This window comes from Leptodactylus fuscus, chromosome 6 (genome assembly GCF_031893055.1).
Source record: "Leptodactylus fuscus isolate aLepFus1 chromosome 6, aLepFus1.hap2, whole genome shotgun sequence".
Taxonomy (NCBI): domain Eukaryota; kingdom Metazoa; phylum Chordata; class Amphibia; order Anura; family Leptodactylidae; genus Leptodactylus; species Leptodactylus fuscus.
This window is the reverse complement of record NC_134270.1, coordinates 41,043,793-41,061,555: the sequence shown is the minus strand read 5'-3', so window position 1 is coordinate 41,061,555 and position 17,763 is coordinate 41,043,793. Positions and strand designations below refer to the sequence as shown.

The 17,763-nt window shown below is 41.6% G+C and overlaps 1 pseudogene; it reads right to left on the bottom strand.

Moving 5' to 3' along the window:
* LOC142209973 (uncharacterized) overlaps positions 1-17,763 on the bottom strand; it is a 41,349-nt pseudogene that overhangs the window by 7,768 nt on the left and 15,818 nt on the right.

Here is a 17,763-nt window from a genome sequence, read left to right as displayed (position 1 = left end):
TTCCAACCCGTGGGGCCTTAGCCTAAAAGGATTTTCTGTGAAAGAAAAAAAAATTGTCTGAGACCAGGAAATGGGTTAAAATTAGAGATGAGCGAGTAGTATTCGATCGAGTAGGTATTCGATCGAATACTACGGTATTCGAAATACCCGTACTCGATTGAGTACCACTCGCTATTCGAATGTAAAAGTTCGATGCAGAACCAGCATTGATTGGCCGAATGCTATACAATCAACCCAATCAGGCCAATCAACACTGGTTCTTCTCCTACCTTTAGAAGTTTGCAGTTTTTCACTTTAACCCTTTACTATGACTATATGGTTAATACAACTACTCTGTGTTTACATTGCATCTACTCCTACTGACACATTGCCTTATATGATGCACACTGTTTGTGCCCCCTTTTATACATTACTTCCTTCCATGTATCATGTAATTTGGCAGCATTGGCTCCTTTCTTTGTCTTTTCCTTTCTAAATTATGTCTTTTGATGTGATTATATGTTTTTTATGTGTTTTCAAATAAAACTTTTTCATATTTTTTATTTATACATTTGGTGTTTCTGCTTTGGCAACGTTTTTCTCTTTGACTAAAACAGCAACAGTGTAATAAAATTGATGTATTGCTGCCACTTGTTGCCTAGCTTGCAACTCAGCTACCGCTCCAGGCTTAGTATTACATAGCTAACCGCTCAACGCTTTTCACCTAGGTAAAGCCCTAAGGTTAATCAGGAGCTATAGTATATTAAGCGCAATTGCTCATAGGTAGGATTTCAAAGTGCGATAGTCTGTCGGGTCTAGATGCCAACCCTATCCTACAGTTAGAACTGCAATTCTCAGGGCTTTAGTGGTAAACACCCGGTACTGCCGAATATAGACGCCGCACCGCTTGCTGCCTGGCAGCTGGCGAGTGTGCGGATTGTATTCCCCACCCCCTCACGTGACACGTGATCAACCAATGGAATAAATCCTCCACATTCGGCTCTTGCCATGTCTAAGAGGGCAGATCCACACTGGTCTATCGTATACAACTAGTACACAGATGATCCGAAGCAGACAAGAACCTAACCGTAGATTGGTCATCAACCTCAGTATAATAAAGAGGGGGGTCAATAAATCAGGAGACCACTGTCGATTATTTAGTGTGTGTGACAGATAATTCATAGTATTAACAAGATATTACAACTTTCATTATGATATTTGGACTGCTAGTAGTTTTCATACATTTCAGATCACCATGATATAGGATAAACTCTAAAACACTGATCCTATAAGGATGTATTAACAACAGGTAAGTATCTATTCCTAACCTCCTACATATGGACATAGTGTTATCTATTCATGATATAATGAACAAAATACATGCAAATAATACATGCAAATAAATACCTGTGCTCATAATGAGCAACATATTGTTCCTTGGTCATAAGCATACAAAATATTAGCCCCACCATCAATCAACACCATATATTCCCCCAGAAATAGTCATACTGCAATGGGTAGCCAACCCTACCTAAACTAATCTGCAAAGATGACCCCCTCAGTGTCAATAGCGCCTGTCGGCCACTATTCTGGGCAAAGCATCGTGCCTCCCTCAAAACCGATTTGGGGGACCCCCTCTGTGTAAACCGCTCCTCCAAAAGTGATGACTGATTTATTGTGATGGTGCTGTGACCCAAGTTTTATAGCAGGAACAATCTAAGGGAGCCTTCACATGGAGTTACGCTGTGCTCATTCTGAATGTAAAAACACGTTCAGAATGAGCACGTAAAAAGCAGATCCCATTGACATGAATGGGAGCCGGCATACGTGCGCTCTCCATTGAATTCAATGGGAGGCCTTTTTGGTACTTTTCCCTTATCGGGCCAGCATCGCAGTTCATCATCAGCATCGGGACATGCTGAACTGCTGACTACTGGCCCGATGCTGGCTGGCACTGGAGCTGTGTATAAATGATCAAAGGATGCCAGAGAGGGGCGCCCAGACCCTGCCCTCACTCACGGTGCGGAGAAGATGGTGGAGCCCGGCCTGGTGTGAGCGGTGTGCCATCATGACAGATGCATCAGGGGGTGTTGTCCAGCTTCACCGTGTCCTCCAGGCACTGGGACGTGACAATCTTGTGCTCACCGACAATCACCGCAATCCACAAGTCAACCCACGTCCCCGTTGGTGAGCACAAGCTTGTGAAGCCGGATGTCACCCCCTGATGCTGCGGCTGCAGTGACATGCACACAGCATCTTTTTGGTCAGGGTTTTGAGGTGAATACGGCCTTGAGAACTAGGCCAATTTTCGTTTTCGCAGTTCCGTTTTTCTCTCTCCACACTCCAAGAGCCAAAAAGTTTTAAGTTTCAGTTCACAGAGTTGTATGATAGCTCATTGTTTGCAAAACAAATTGTACTTGCACTTTTCAATATCCTTACAATGTACTGGGAAGCTGGAAAAAAAATTCAGAATGAGTTGGATTTGAAAAAAAAAAATGCATTTGCGCCAATTTCTTATGGGTTTAATTTTTACAACACTCACTGTGTGGTAAAAATCACGTTACCTGTAATCTGTGGGTCAGTATGATCACGGCGGCACCAAATTTAAATAATATTTGTAATGTTTTAATATTTTTTTAAAAATTCAAAACTTTGCAAAATAGAAAATAATTATTTTTTGTCACCATATTGTGACACCTGTAACTTTTTAATATTTACAAGTATGGAACTGGTTATGGCATTTTTTATGTGGGAAAATAAGACATTTTTGTTGATACCATTTGGGGGAAAATCTGATGTTTTGATGACTTTTCATTCAATTTTTGCCATTTGTCTATTTAAATTTTTTTCCCCACTATGCCATTCACCATATGAGATTAATATTTTAATAGTTTGGATATTCTTGAGTGCAGGAATAAGGTGTTTATGTTTACTTGTGTTTTTTTTATTTTTTTAATGTGATCTAGGGAAAGGGCGGATTATAATTTTTGTAATTTTTTTAATACTTTTAAAAACTTTTTTTCCTTTTCCTTTTAAGATCAGACCCCCTAGGGACCTTGAACCCTAGGGGGACTGATCGCTTGTACTATTCACTGCAATATTGATGTGGCGCCTGTGCATTTTAGATGCCATGGTCAAGTTTAACCGTGGCATCTAAAGTGTTAACAGCTGCAATTGGTGTTGGCACTGATCACCGCTGTTAGCGGTAGGTCCTGGCTGTATTATACAAGAGCCATCCGCCATGTAGGGAGAGAGCTCAGCTCCTGAGTCCTCTCCATAGATCCTCATGCAACCATACTGCAAACTTTCTGTGAAAGACGCTGCGGAAAGTTGTGCTGCATTTCCACAACGTGTTTTAGCTGCAGCTTGCCAAGTAGGGCCTTACTCCTCGTTCATATCTGTGTTGGTATCCCAAATACCAAACACAATTGCAGGCGCTGTGCAGTAAAAGCCCATGGGTCCCTATAGATTATAATGGGGTCCGTGTGCTTGTCACGCGCTGTTTGCACGAATCATGTGGACAGGAAAGTAGATTGTGAACTACTTTCCTGTCCGCATGTTCTAGTATAGTCTATGAGGTCTGTGTGCTGTCACTGGCACACCACTTGCAGTAGTGTTCGGTATTCCATTCGGGGGGCCCCCATATGGACTCCCCCAGACGAAATACAAACGCAGATGTGAACCAGGCCTTACACTGCCCTCCTTGTAGACACTGCTACTAATAAACCGCCCTCCATGTAAACACTGCTGCTGATAAACTAACCTCCATTGTAAACGCTTGTACTAATAAACTGCCCTCCTTCTAGACACTGCTGCTGATAAACTTCCCTCCTTGAAGACGCTTGTACTAATAAACTGCCCTCCTTGTAGACGCTGGTGCTGATAAACTGCCCTCCTCTTACTCTGCCAAAACTGTTCCAAAATATTTCCTGAGCTGGGTCAATACTGTAAAATGGTTAATGTACTTACCAGGGCACATCTGCTGCAACAATGCCTGGCCAGCCAGTACTACACAAATATGTTACTTAAGTTTCGTTTCTGAAATTTATCTCCTGGAGGCGGAGTTTCTTCCGAGAGAATATCCATATAAAAATTTAATCACTTCAGTTGTTCAAAGTTTACAGTTCATAGTTAAGGGCAAGAAGTTGGCAGGGAAGAGCAGAGAGGACAAGATTCTTGTGCACAGTTGGTGGCTGATAACAGTGAGCAATAGCTTACACACCTGTGTTTGGTTGTACAAAGTCACAACACTCTTATGCCCAGCATAGTCTCCTCTGTGTGCGATATTACAACAGAACACTATGTACTCCCAACAAACAGATCAAATCCAATGAAAACTGCTTATTACGATACAATGTTTCACGTTTCGGGCTATTAAAACCCCTTCTTTATAAGGCAGATGTCGAAACACAAATGGTTAATAAAAATGGAACCCATTGGGGCAGGACAAAGGTAAAGGTTAAAATATTACTCAAAAATAACACAAATCTAAAAAGTAAATTCCTGAAATACCTTCTGAGGGTAAGTTCACATAGAGTTTTTTGGTCAGGGTTTTGAGGCCGTAATCGCCTCAAAACCCTGACCAAAAAGACGGCTCCCATTGAAATCAATGGGAGCCACTCAGGAGCGAGATGCTCATTCTTCGGGCCGAGTCACCTCACAATTTGGCCTGAAGAAACGCCACCCTCCAGACTAGGCCCATTCACTGGGCCTAATCCGGAGCAGAGTGCGCGGCTGAATGACGGTGCAGTGCACTGGCTTTTAGTCAGGTTCCGATTCAAAAAACTCCGTGTGAACTTACCCTAACAATTTCATCAGATATCACACAATTGTGTCAGATATTCCCATTAGCTTGAATAGATTGATTTGCTTTTATACAATTGGGATGTGATTATATGATGAAAATAAATATTAACCCTTTCCCAACATCTGCCCTACTATTACTGCGGATGTCGAGTGTTTAAAGATGGCGGCCATTCTGAAGCTAAGCAGCCACTATAACTGTCAGGTCTCCAATGTATTATACAAGGGGCATTAACCCTACAGATGTATAAGTTAAGAAACTGAGGCATCTTTTCACCAGCAACGCATTGGGTTCCACCATTTTGGTGACAGTTTTGGTTTTCCTTTTAGACCGGGGCTCCACACAGTGTAAACACCGTGACTGCCTCAGAATCCGGTCCAAAGAATGGCTAGCTGTGACTGGATGCCGGTGTAGTGCATACAGTGCACCACCATCCAGTCGCAGCATTCCACTCTGGATTAGGCCTAAATGAATGGGCCTAGACGGGAGGGAGTGTCGCTCTGCGGATGAATCCACCTCAAGAAAGGGCGTGTCGCTTCTGTTATCCACGAGCGGGAACAAACTGCTTGCGGAAAAATGAACCCATTGAATTCAATGGGAGGCGGTTTTTTGAGCTGGATTTTTGATGCGGATTCCGCGTCAAATTCCTGACCAAAAAAACCCCGTGTGAACCTGGCTTTAATCACTTCAGGAATAGGCCATTTTCAATGGTTCAGGAACAGACACATTTTTGGGTTCTTTTGTACATGCGGATTTGAGGGCTTTAACATTATTCTATTTTGAGTCATTTAAATAATTTTTGAATTTTTTTCCATTTATAAATGGGGCTTTATTTGTATGTTTTTTAAATAAAATTTTTTTGCATGTTCTTATTTATGTTAACCCCTTCCCGCCGATGGCATTTTTTGATTTTCGTTTTTCGTTTTTGACTCCCCTCCTTCTAAACCCCATAACTTTTTTATTTCTCCGCTCCCAGAGCCATATGAGGTCTTAATTTTTGCGGGACAAATTTCTCTTCATGATGCCACCATTAATTATTCTATATAATGTACTGGGAAGCAGGAAAAAAATTCAGAATGGGGTATATTTGAAGAAAAAATGCATTTCTGCGACTTTCTTACGGGCTTTGGTTTTACGGCGTTCACTGTGCAGCCAAAATGACATGTCCCCTATATTCTGTGTTTCGGTACGGTTCCAGGGATACCAAATTTATATGGTTTTATTTACATTTTGACCCCTAAAAAAAATTCCAAAACGGTGTTAAATTTTTTTTTTTCTAAAAGTCGCCATATTCCGACGGCCGTAACTTTTTTATACATAGGTGTACGGGGATGCATAGGGCGTCTTTTTTTTGCGGGGCCGGGTGTACTTTTTAGTTCTACCATTTTTGGGAAATGTTATTGCTTTGATCACTTTTTATTAAAATTTTTATCAGAATCAAAACAGTGAAAAAACGGCGGTTTGGCACTTTTGACTATTTTTCCTGCTACGGCGTTTACCGAACAGGAAAAATATTTTTATAGATTTGTAGAGCGGGCGATTTCGGACGCGGGGATACCTAACATGTATGTGTTTCACAGTTTTTAACTACTTTTATATTTGTTCTAGGGAAAGGGGGGTGATTTGAACTTTTAATACTTTTTATATTTTTTTATATTTTTTTTTTACTTTTTTTTTAATTTTTTTTTTTGCATTTATTAGACCCCCTAGGGGTGTTGAACCCCAGGGGGTCTGATCACTAATGCAATGCATTACAATGCTAATGCATTGCAATGCATTGCAAAAAATCATCATCTCTTTTGCAGGCTGCATACACCAGCCTGCAAAAGAGAGAATTTGCAGACCGGCTGGGAGCCTTTAACAAGGCTCCCAGCTGTCATGGCAACATGACGTCGGCCCTGGAGCATGCTCCAGGAGCCGGCGATCCTTGCCAAAATGGCGGCACCCATGCGCCGCCGGGAAAATGGCGCCTCCGGCGCCTTTGACAGCAGCGCCGGAGGGGTTAATGCCTCCGATCGGTCCGCCATAGTTACAGACCCGACACGCGCCGTACTATTACGGCGCATGTCGGGAAGGGGTTAATATCCAAGAAAATGTAAAGAAAATGGAGGGGAAAGGTGTCTGTTTTTCACTTTTTCCATGTTTTGGTTTTTTTTAATAGAAAAATGGCTACTAAAAATGTAAAAATTGTTTTCTCTCTCCTTTATGCTTAAACTCACCCCCCCCCCCAAAAAAAAAAAAAAAAAAAAGAAAAAAAAAAAAAAAGCAGGTAAGATTTCAGCATAGCTCCCTGGCCCTGTCACTCAAATAAGATAGTAGGGAGATAGGTTGTATTAGAGCAGGGGTAGGGAACCTTCAGCTCTCCAGCTGTTGCAAAACTACAACTCCCAGCATGCATACTTGCTCTGCTGTTCTTGGAACTCCCATGAAAGTGAATGGAGCATGATGGGAGTTATAGTTTCACAGCAGCCAAGGTTCCCTACCCCTGTATTAGAGCAATGTGCATAGTAATTTGGAGATGCCTTCAGTGCTATAGACTGCTAATTTGTATATTGTGAAATAAATTAATATCTGGGCAATGGAGGTATGAACTTCCATGGAGAACATTCAGGTGAACCTGACCTATCTAGTGGTGTTGCTAGCTTAATAGGCTTCACCCTGGTCACAGACTCAACAATTGGAGACATTTTTGGTAAATGTGTAATTTAATTCCATAGTAAGTGTAATATTGTTACATATACAGTATTGGTCAGTGATACTACTATAGAGGCTAACGCCATTAATAATCATCTCCTGGCAATGTATTATGTCTATTTTCTATATTTCTCTACTAGATACTTCAGCTGTTGCATATGTTGTGATGATGAGGCTTCGGCAATGTCCACCACCTTGATTCTATTGGGATCCCAAACACAATCCTCTTCCAGCCCACTTTCAACCATCCCACTATACGCTGGCACCCAGGCAGTATCGTAGCCATAATCGTGCCATGTCTTTTGCAAGGGGTGATTTTGATATTCAATCTTCTTGACTTTGCCCACATTGACTCTGAGTTTCAGTACGACCTGATCTGTTTTATTATATAGGGGGTATCTCAGAGCCTTGTTTTTATCTCTACTGACATAGACTCCTCTGCCCAGCATTCCATCTTTAGATTGCCGGAATTCAGTTTGGATGATCTGTAAAGCTGCAGCATAGGTGGTGCCGTGGTACATGACATAGATCCTTCCATCTTGGGGCTGGTCCGTACTGCGGAGAACCACTTCCTGAAACCCAGGTAGAGACTCCTCTCTCCAAAAATCTCCAATGTAGTTTGAGGAATATCCATAATAATTTGCCATGATTACTGTAATAAAGAATACGACAATAGGTTTTCATAATTGCCATATACCAGAAGTGCAACTAGAAGCGCTTGGCTAGAAAGGACGGGTAGTGAAGGAACCCACAATCCGCAAGGTGTTGGCGATCATTCGGCATAAAGCACTTGTATCATCCCAACAATCTGGCGCTACATTTACTGTATTTCATAAAATTGCATTTTATCCACCAAATCTCAGCATTAGCGTAGAAAATGGACCAAAATGCAAACAGCTCTTTTCTGAGGTGCGTTTTGTGCCTTCTGTCAGGACTTTGAGTCAATTTAATGGGACGAATAGTTTTGTCTGCAGCAGTAGTATTGCCTTAAAAATGCCAAAACCCTACATGAAACCTGGCTGACCCTATCCTCTCGTTCACATCTACGTTGATATTCCATCCGGGGGAGTCTGCATGGGGACCCCCCGAACGGAATACCAAATGCAATTGCAAGTGCTGTACAGTAAATGCTCACGGACCTCATAGACTATAATGGGGTCCGTGTGCTTTCCGCGCGCTGCCCAAACGAATCATGCGGACATGAAAGTAGATTTTGAACTACCGTATATACTCGAGTATAAGCCGACCCAAATATAAGCTGAGGCCCCTAATTTTACCACAAAAAAACTGGGAAAACTTATTGACTCAAGTATAAGCCTAGGGGGGAGAGAAATGCAGCAGCTACTGGAAAATTTCCAAAATTAAAATGGTCGGAGTTTTTGGGTGCAGTAGTTGCTGGGTGCTGGGACAGGGGAGGGGGTGTTTTGGTTGTCTGTCTGCCCCTTCCCTGAGCTTGAGGACTGTTTTTTCTTCCCCCACTTGGAATTCAGCCTGGCTGAATATAGGGTATCTGCAGTGCTCCTATTAACCCCTTCCCGACGGAACAGGAGCACTGCAGATCCCCTATATTCAGTAGACCAGGCACTCTCAGACACAGGGATACCTAATGTGCTTGTGTTTCACAGTCATTTTCTACTTTTATATGTATTCTAGGGAAAGGAGCGATTTAGAACTTTTATTTTTTTAAATCTTTTTTTTTTTGCACAATTTTTTGGGAGAGTCTGTACATTGATATTGTTTATCATTATCATTATAGTCTATGGGGATCCGTGTGCTTTTACTACACACTGCTTGCAATTGTGTTTGGTATTCTGTTCGGGGCGGGGGGTCCCCATCCGGACTCCCCCGGACGGAATACCAACGCAGATGTGAATGAGGGGTATCAGACAAAAAGGACTGTCGAGATTTTGGGGAAGGATCCTGCATAGCTCTGCATTGGTTGACTTTTAATATATGTGAGGCACTAATGGGAAATGGCCACAGCTGACCCTGCAACCTCGCAACTCAATGCCAGATGCCAAGAACGAAGACAGAAGTGACTGGTCATGAAATACTTTGCAGATGTTTTGTAGTTTACCTTGGATTGTGTGAGAATGATGATTGTTACCTTGGAAATAACCTTGGTTATCCAGGAGCTAAAATACAGAATTATTATTATTATTATTATTAATAATAATGATGATCGCAGAGTATAATGTTACTAGTACAGTTTACACAAAGCAGTACTATTCTCTGTGTTTCTGCTAAACTCCATTGTTGGTACCGGGGTAGGAAGGGTAGATGACAACAGATATATACAGTAGTAGTGATGATATGGCCCCAACAGAGCCCTGATCTCAACATCAACCAGTCTGTATGGGATTACATGAAGAGACAGAAGGACAACCTCCATGCCGAGATCCTTCCAAAACTGTGTCCAAGTGCAGAGCGAAGAATTGATAGAAGGCAAAGGGTAAAGGTCACATTAGATATTGATTTGACTTAGATTTATTTTTTGTTCATTCACTTCAATTTGTTAACTGGCAAAAATAATCTATTAATACTCCTATTTTTAAAAGCCTTTTCACTTTGTAGCATTCTTCCAAATCTGCATACTTTTGCACAGTACTGTACAGGTAGTCCTCGACTTACGACGTTGATCCGTTCTTACGCGGCGTTGTAAACCGAATTTCAACGCCGAATACGACGCCGCGTAGGAACGGATCAACGTGATTTAGTGTGCAGCGGCTCGGAAACGAGGAAGACTGTACCATGTACAGTACAGTACAGTCTTCCTTGGTTCCGAGCTGCTGCACACTAAATCACGTACTGTACAGGGAGAGCTGGCAGCTTGCTAGTCAGGAGTGCTGGCAGCTTGCTGTTATGAGGGAGCTTTACTTTTTAGCTCATCTCTAGTCGTAACCATGAAACGTCGTGACCCTAGACCGTCGTATCCCGAGGACTACCTGTATAGTATACTACTAGCCAGCTCTGAAATAAAGTGCATTTCCATCTGATAATGTTATAGCACAAAGCTATGTGGGTGTACAACCTCTAGGAGCCCTGAAAATCACTAAGGATCCTACCAACTTGTACCTATATAAACGAGCTTCCGCTTCCTTAGGGTGCATTCACACGGCGTAACGTGCCGTGTGACCTGGCACGTATACGCCGTGTGAGATTTTGAGCGCCGTATACGCTCCCATTGATTTCAATGGGAGCCTGGATCGTATATGTCGCGTTATTTTGCGGCCGCAAAATCACGGCCGCAAAATAACTCGGCGTATACGAGACTAACTCCCATTGAAATCAATGGGAGCATATACGGCGCTCAAAATCTCACACGCCGTATACGTGCCAGGTCACGCGGCACGTTACTCCATGTGAATGCACCCTTACAGTGATGGGGCTGTGTTGTAGCTGCCAACATGGCCAGTGACAGAGAGCATCTCTATACAGGGAAAAGCTGAGAGGGAGCAGCTGAACAGAAAAAGGCTATTCAGGTGCTGCTGTTAGTGTGTAAAAAGACCCCCCGCTTTTTAAAACTACCTTGTGCACCCATTAGCGTCATAGCTTCTACACGCCTACCGCTGCCTCCAAGCCCCCCTCCTCCTGCTTATTCACGTCGGTTTCTATTAAAAGCTATTGAAAGCACGCGCGTGCGCAGTAGTGCTCCCTCCGGCGACACTGTATAGCATTCGGCCAATCAACGCTGGCTCTGAATCGAATATTTACTGCGAATAGCTAGTAGTATTCGAGCGAGTATAAATATTTAGAATACCGTAGTATTCGTTTGAATACCTACTCGATCGAATACTACTCGCTCATCTTTATTCATAACCCCTAAATCTTCTGTTAGAGCCCCTTTAAAGGGAACCTGTTAGGGTGATTGGGCAGGTCCTCATGGAGCAGGGGTTTAGTGTCCCAAATCACTCTGTGGTAACACAATCCATGGCTGCATTAAAAATAAAAAAAAATCTGTATTCCCTGGACCTCAAGCACATACGCAGCGAGGTCGGGGTATACATTTCAGGATTAACTAAAGAACAGCAGAAGAGCAGGGAGCATCAGAGATTAATTCTATGAGACTTGTCTGTAGGAAAGTATAAGGCTTTTTTATTTTTTATATGGATAGATTGCGTTATAAGAGGACAATTTGGGACACCAAGAAGGACCTGTGGGTGGTTTACTCTCCTAATTCGTCCTGACAGGTTCCCTTTAATGACTAGGATTCAGTGCTTAAATCGGGCCAGAACGTGCCGGAACTCAGTTCCTGCATAATTACAAACAGTCTTTCAGCATTCTGGTGTAAAGAAAGCAAAGCCTCAATAATTGAATGTGAATCTGAAGCGGATATAAAAAAGGCTTCAGGCCTACTTGGCAACATCCCAGAGGTCACATAAGCCAGGGCTTAGGTCCTTATGCATCGTGACGAATGCCCCCACTCACCTGATGTCCCGTACATCATTTAAGATGGCCGACATCTGTGGGGAGTGCGCCGGAGCCCAGGAGAGGTAGATAACAGAGTTTTTTATTGTTTGTGTCCTCCGCTGTGTCTCCAATTATTATACTTTGGGGTCTGAAAAGAACCCACAGTACAATGATTGTTCATGGGTGTCCACAATGGCGCATAATACTGTGTACAAGGGCCACTATGGGGCATAATACTGTGTGCAAGGGACACTATGGGGCATAATACTGTGTGCAAGGGCCACTATGGGGCATAATACTGTGTGCAGGAGTCACTATGGGGCATAATACTGTGCTCAGGGGCCACTATGGGGCATAATACTGTGTGCAAGGGCCACTATGGGGCATAATACTGTGCTCAGGGGCCACTATGGGGCATAATACTGTGTGCAGGGGCCACTATGCGGCACAATAATGTGTGCAGGGGCCACTATTGGGGATAATAGTGTGTGCAGGAAAGTGAGGGGGGGGGGTAAAAGGTCGTCAGTCGGTCTTTCAGTCTGTCAGGGTCTTTGGGGGAAGGGGGTTAATTATTACACAGTTCTCGCTAAAAAAATTTCCCAATTTAAGCACTGCTAGGATTGGTTGGGGTCCTAGACCCCCAACTGATCGGTAGAGTATCCTACTGATTACTTAAGATACTAGGAAAAATATATGATGTATGTGTGGTGCTGTGCCTGAATAAGCAATGAAGGGAACAGAGCCCTGGCTGTAGATTCCCACTGGTGGGGGGGTCAGGAGTCAGACCACCATGTAGCCTTGTGTGCTCATCAATGTGAAAACCTTGGAAAAACCATTTGAGCCTGGAATCATAAATGTAGATTTTGTCCAGAATTTTAGTTTTTGGCATTTACAAAACAATACCCATGTGACAAATTTCAGTTCACGGGGACCTTCTTCAGGCTAGGGTATAGCCTATGTTTCTAACATGTCATTAGCTGGGGACCACCCCAGCTAATACAATGGGCTAAAGCTCAGAACCATTGAATTACAGTATATTAGATAGTCCTTACAAAGGCTGATGTCTGAAGAAGGCCCCCTGTCTACCAAATACAGTTTTTGTGTCTGTTTTTGGTGCAACTTTTTGAGTGGATATAAAGGATATGAAAAGTACACAAAATATTGATTCCAGCCTATGTCTTGTCTCATATTTAGTAGGAAGTACGGCACTAGACTCCGCACAACCCTGTACGACTATTGTAGTAAGGATTTCTCTGGATTGTACTCACCAGATGTCAGGACGCCAGAGTGCAGTTGTTTCCGCACATCTCTGCCTTTTATTAACTAGACAAATAGTTTTGGTTTCATTTCTTATGTCTTACGTCTGCAAAACTTCTTTAAAAAAAAAAAAAACACTTTTATTTTTAAAGGTTAACCCCTTCCCACCACAAAGAATTTTTGATTTTGTATTTTTGTTTTTTCTTCTTCGGCTTCAAGGTGACTTCTGTATTGTGAGTCCCTGATTTTTGGGTACAGCTCCACTTGCAAGCACCATCACCCTGGCACAGCGCCCACAAGGGGAGAAACCCAACTGCACCCTTTACTGCAAGTCTAAGTCGCAAGGATCTGGGGAAAGTTGTGCCCATTTAGTATTGTCATTGTTCTCTGAGTATCCACCAAATCCAAATTAATCCATCTGACTGTGAAACTTCATTCATCAGCCCAGACAGCACGCATGCCTCATAGTGCAGTGTAAATGGTCAATGCAAACAAGTACAGATTGCCCTGATTTATTGTCAATGGGCTTTTGCCAGATCAAGAATTTGGCCAATCTAATAAGACCTTAAATGCCATGATCAATTCTGACTGTGGTACTTAAAGGAGTTGTCCTGTTTTGGACACTTATATCCTATCCACAGGATTGCATAAGTGTCCGATCGCTGGTGGACCAAGCGCATTACAGTCCTGCCAGCCCCATAGTAGTGAATGGAGCACCAGCCACGCAAGGTCACTAGTGACCCATTCGCAAGGAGGCCTTAGGAGGACTTTCAGTCCCTGTCCTCCGGATCACTTGCGGGACCAGTGAATAAGTGCCCATAGCACAACACCTTTAAGAAAATTATTCAAACATATAAAGTTTAGAATAACCCCAATTTTATTTCATTAATCAGATATTACAAAATCAACAACACCTACTGTATGCATGTATCCTCTACACGTAACTATGTATACATGTATCCCTCTACACGTACCTATGTATACATGTATCCCTCTACACATACCTATGTATACATGTATCCCTCTACACGTACCTATGTATACATGTATCCCTCTACACGTACCTATGTGTACATGTATCCCTCTACACGTACCTATGTATACATGTATCCCTCTACACGTACCTATGTGTACATGTATCCCTCTACACGTACCTATGTGTACATGTATCCCTCTACACGTACCTATGTGTACATGTATCCCTCTACACGTACCTATGTATACATGTATCCCTCTACACGTACCTATGTGTACATGTATCCCTCTACACGTACCTATGTGTACATGTATCACTCTACACGTAGCTATATGTACATGTATCCCTCTACACGTACCAATGTGTACATGTATCCCTCTACACGTACCTATGTATACATGTATCCCTCTACACGTACCAATGTATACATGTATCACTCTACACGTACCTATGTATACATGTATCCCTCTACACGTACCTATGTATACATGTATCACTCTACACGTGCCTATGTATACATGTATCCCTCCACACGTACCTATGTATACATGTATCCCTCTGCACGTACCGTACCTATTTATACATATATTCCTCTACACGTACACCTGGTGTATGATAAGATGTAAATTTAAGTTTACCTAAAATGAAGTCTACAAACATTCTACAAGGGGTTAAAAGAATGTAGTTGTGAATTCTTTTCATGTCAGTTTTCGTTCCATTTCTTCATCTTGGCAAGGATTGTACTTTCGTTTCCTTGGAAATGTACATTTTGGAACCTCCCTTTGTAAACATACGATTCTAGGACGTCACACATATGGCTTTACTTATTGGTGATCTATGAGAAACGTTCACCATAATCTGTGAGTGTGAACAAGCACATTAATTGATAACCAGAAGCATAATCTTAAGCATGAGAGGAATCCAGTGTCATTTCAAAAGGATCTAAAATCTTAGCTAATCCTACTAATATTATAAGTGTGAAAGTTTGTGTGTTTGGATGTTTGTGAGTTTGGATGTTTGTTCCTCAATCACGCTAAAACGCCTGGACGGATTTGCGTGCAATTTTCCACAAACATAGTTTTCCCTTAGGATTGAGTCACAGGCTACTTTTGGTGCCACTAAACAACATGGCTTCCTAGCAGGAGACTCACAAAAGCAGGACTCCTAGCCCCAGCTATAGACTCACACACACTGCCTGGCATTTCCTGCTTCAACCTGCCTGCACACTCCTTACTGTCACCTCAGGAGTAGCCCTCACTCTACTCACTCACATTTACATATAGATTTCCACTATATAACACATCACATTGTCTGTATCACTACATACACAATACAACACATCACATTGTCTGTATTACTACATACACAATACAACACATCACATTGTCTATATCACTACATACACAATACAACACATCACATTGTCTGTATCACTACATACACAATACAACACATCACATTGTCTGTATTACTACATACACAATACAACACATCACATTGTCTGTATCACTACATACACAATACAACACATCACATTGTCTGTATCACTACATACACAATATAACACATCACATTGTCTGTATCACTACATACACAATACAACACATCACATTGTCTGTATCACTACATACACAATACAACACATCACATTGTCTGTATCACTACATACACAATACAACACATCACATTGTCTGTATCACTACATACACAATACAACACATCACATTGTCTGTATCACTACATACACAATACAACACATCACATTGTCTGTATTACTACATACACAATACAACACATCACATTGTCTGTATCACTACATACACAATACAACACATCACATTGTCTGTATTACTACATACACAATACAACACATCACATTGTCTGTATCACTACATACACAATACAACACATCACATTGTCTGTATCACTACATACACAATATAACACATCACATTGTCTGTATCACTACATACACAATACAACACATCACATTGTCTGTATCACTACATACACAATACAACACATCACATTGTCTGTATCACTACATACACAATACAACACATCACATTGTCTGTATCACTACATACACAATATAACACATCACATTGTCTGTATCACTACATACACAATACAACACATCACATTGTCTGTATCACTACATACACAATACAACACATCACATTGTCTGTATCACTCCATACACAATACAACACATCACATTGTCTGTATCACTACATACACAATATAACACATCACATTGTCTGTATCACTACATACACAATACAACACATCACATTGTCTGTATCACTACATACACAATATAACACATCACATCACATTTGCTAGCCCACCAAACTTTTTAAAGCACTTTTACAGTTTCACACGTCTGTGTCCGCCCAATTCTCAAATCACCGCAGACGAAGTCGCGGGTAAAAGCTAGTAGCTAATATTACTAAAATGGTTTTCAGTGCAGTTACTTATGCTGGCCAATAGATGGAGCTGTTCTACCATCAGATAAAGCGTACCTCCAATTATAAAACTATCTTTAAGAAAGTACCGGAGTCTATAAGAAACTGTGTAATAGATCTTACTGAAGATTTATGTTTCCTACTCCAATTATCAGGCTGAAGTACTTTTTAAATAGAAGTCTATGGAGAGGGGAGGGAGAGATTGGTGGAAAAGGGATACAAATAACTGCTGCCGGTACACTCTGCTACACTATAAGGGTGTTTGATCTCTACACTTCTATCCTTAAAGATAAGTCTCTATTGATGCAAACAATGAGGCAATAAATCAATTAATTAGCTATTGCAAGTCTCTTTCTCCTCCTTCCCCTCTCCATAGACTTCTGTATGTGAGGTGAGTATGGAGACAGATTCTATAGAGAAAAATAATGTTTGTGAAGATTCAGAGAAGTAGAGCCAACTATGCAGAGCAAATATGTGGAGAAGGTATCATATATGGCAACGTTTCTTATATTCATCAATACTATCCATATATGAAATGTTATTTTATACTTTTTATACTTTATGTATTTAGATGACTCGGAACATAGAAAACACTGACACAATGAATTAGTAATGACTAGATATAAAAGTAGGGATTGTCCCAGTGTAGAGAAATCCTTCAGTGTGTTTCCTCCAACCCTTGCACTATTACTGCTCCCTGGCCAACAATGTTTACAGCCCATAATACGGTTGTAAAAGTTTATCCTACTGAGGACTATACTAAATCCTTCCTCTATGGCACTTGCTGGATGTTGTTATCAATGTGTCCGGTCACTCACAAACACCAAGACTTCCTGTGTGCCATGCACCGATGACAGTATTTCCTTCCAAGAAACCATTTTTTCTCTAATGTAAGTGCTTTAGAAGTAAATGCATTATATACTGCATTTACTTCTAAAGCACTTACATTAGAGAAAAAATGGTTTCTTGGAAGGAAATACTGTCATCGGTGCATGGCACACAGGAAGTCTTGGTGTTTGTGAGTGACCGGACACCGGGGGTTTAATTACACTGGTACCTGGTACAAAAGTTTGCATTGAGCTTCCCTGTACAACTTATCCACATACCTTTTGACTGTGTCCCATCCATACATTTTAGCAGCATTTACATTCCCTTTACTTCTCTATCTGTGCCCA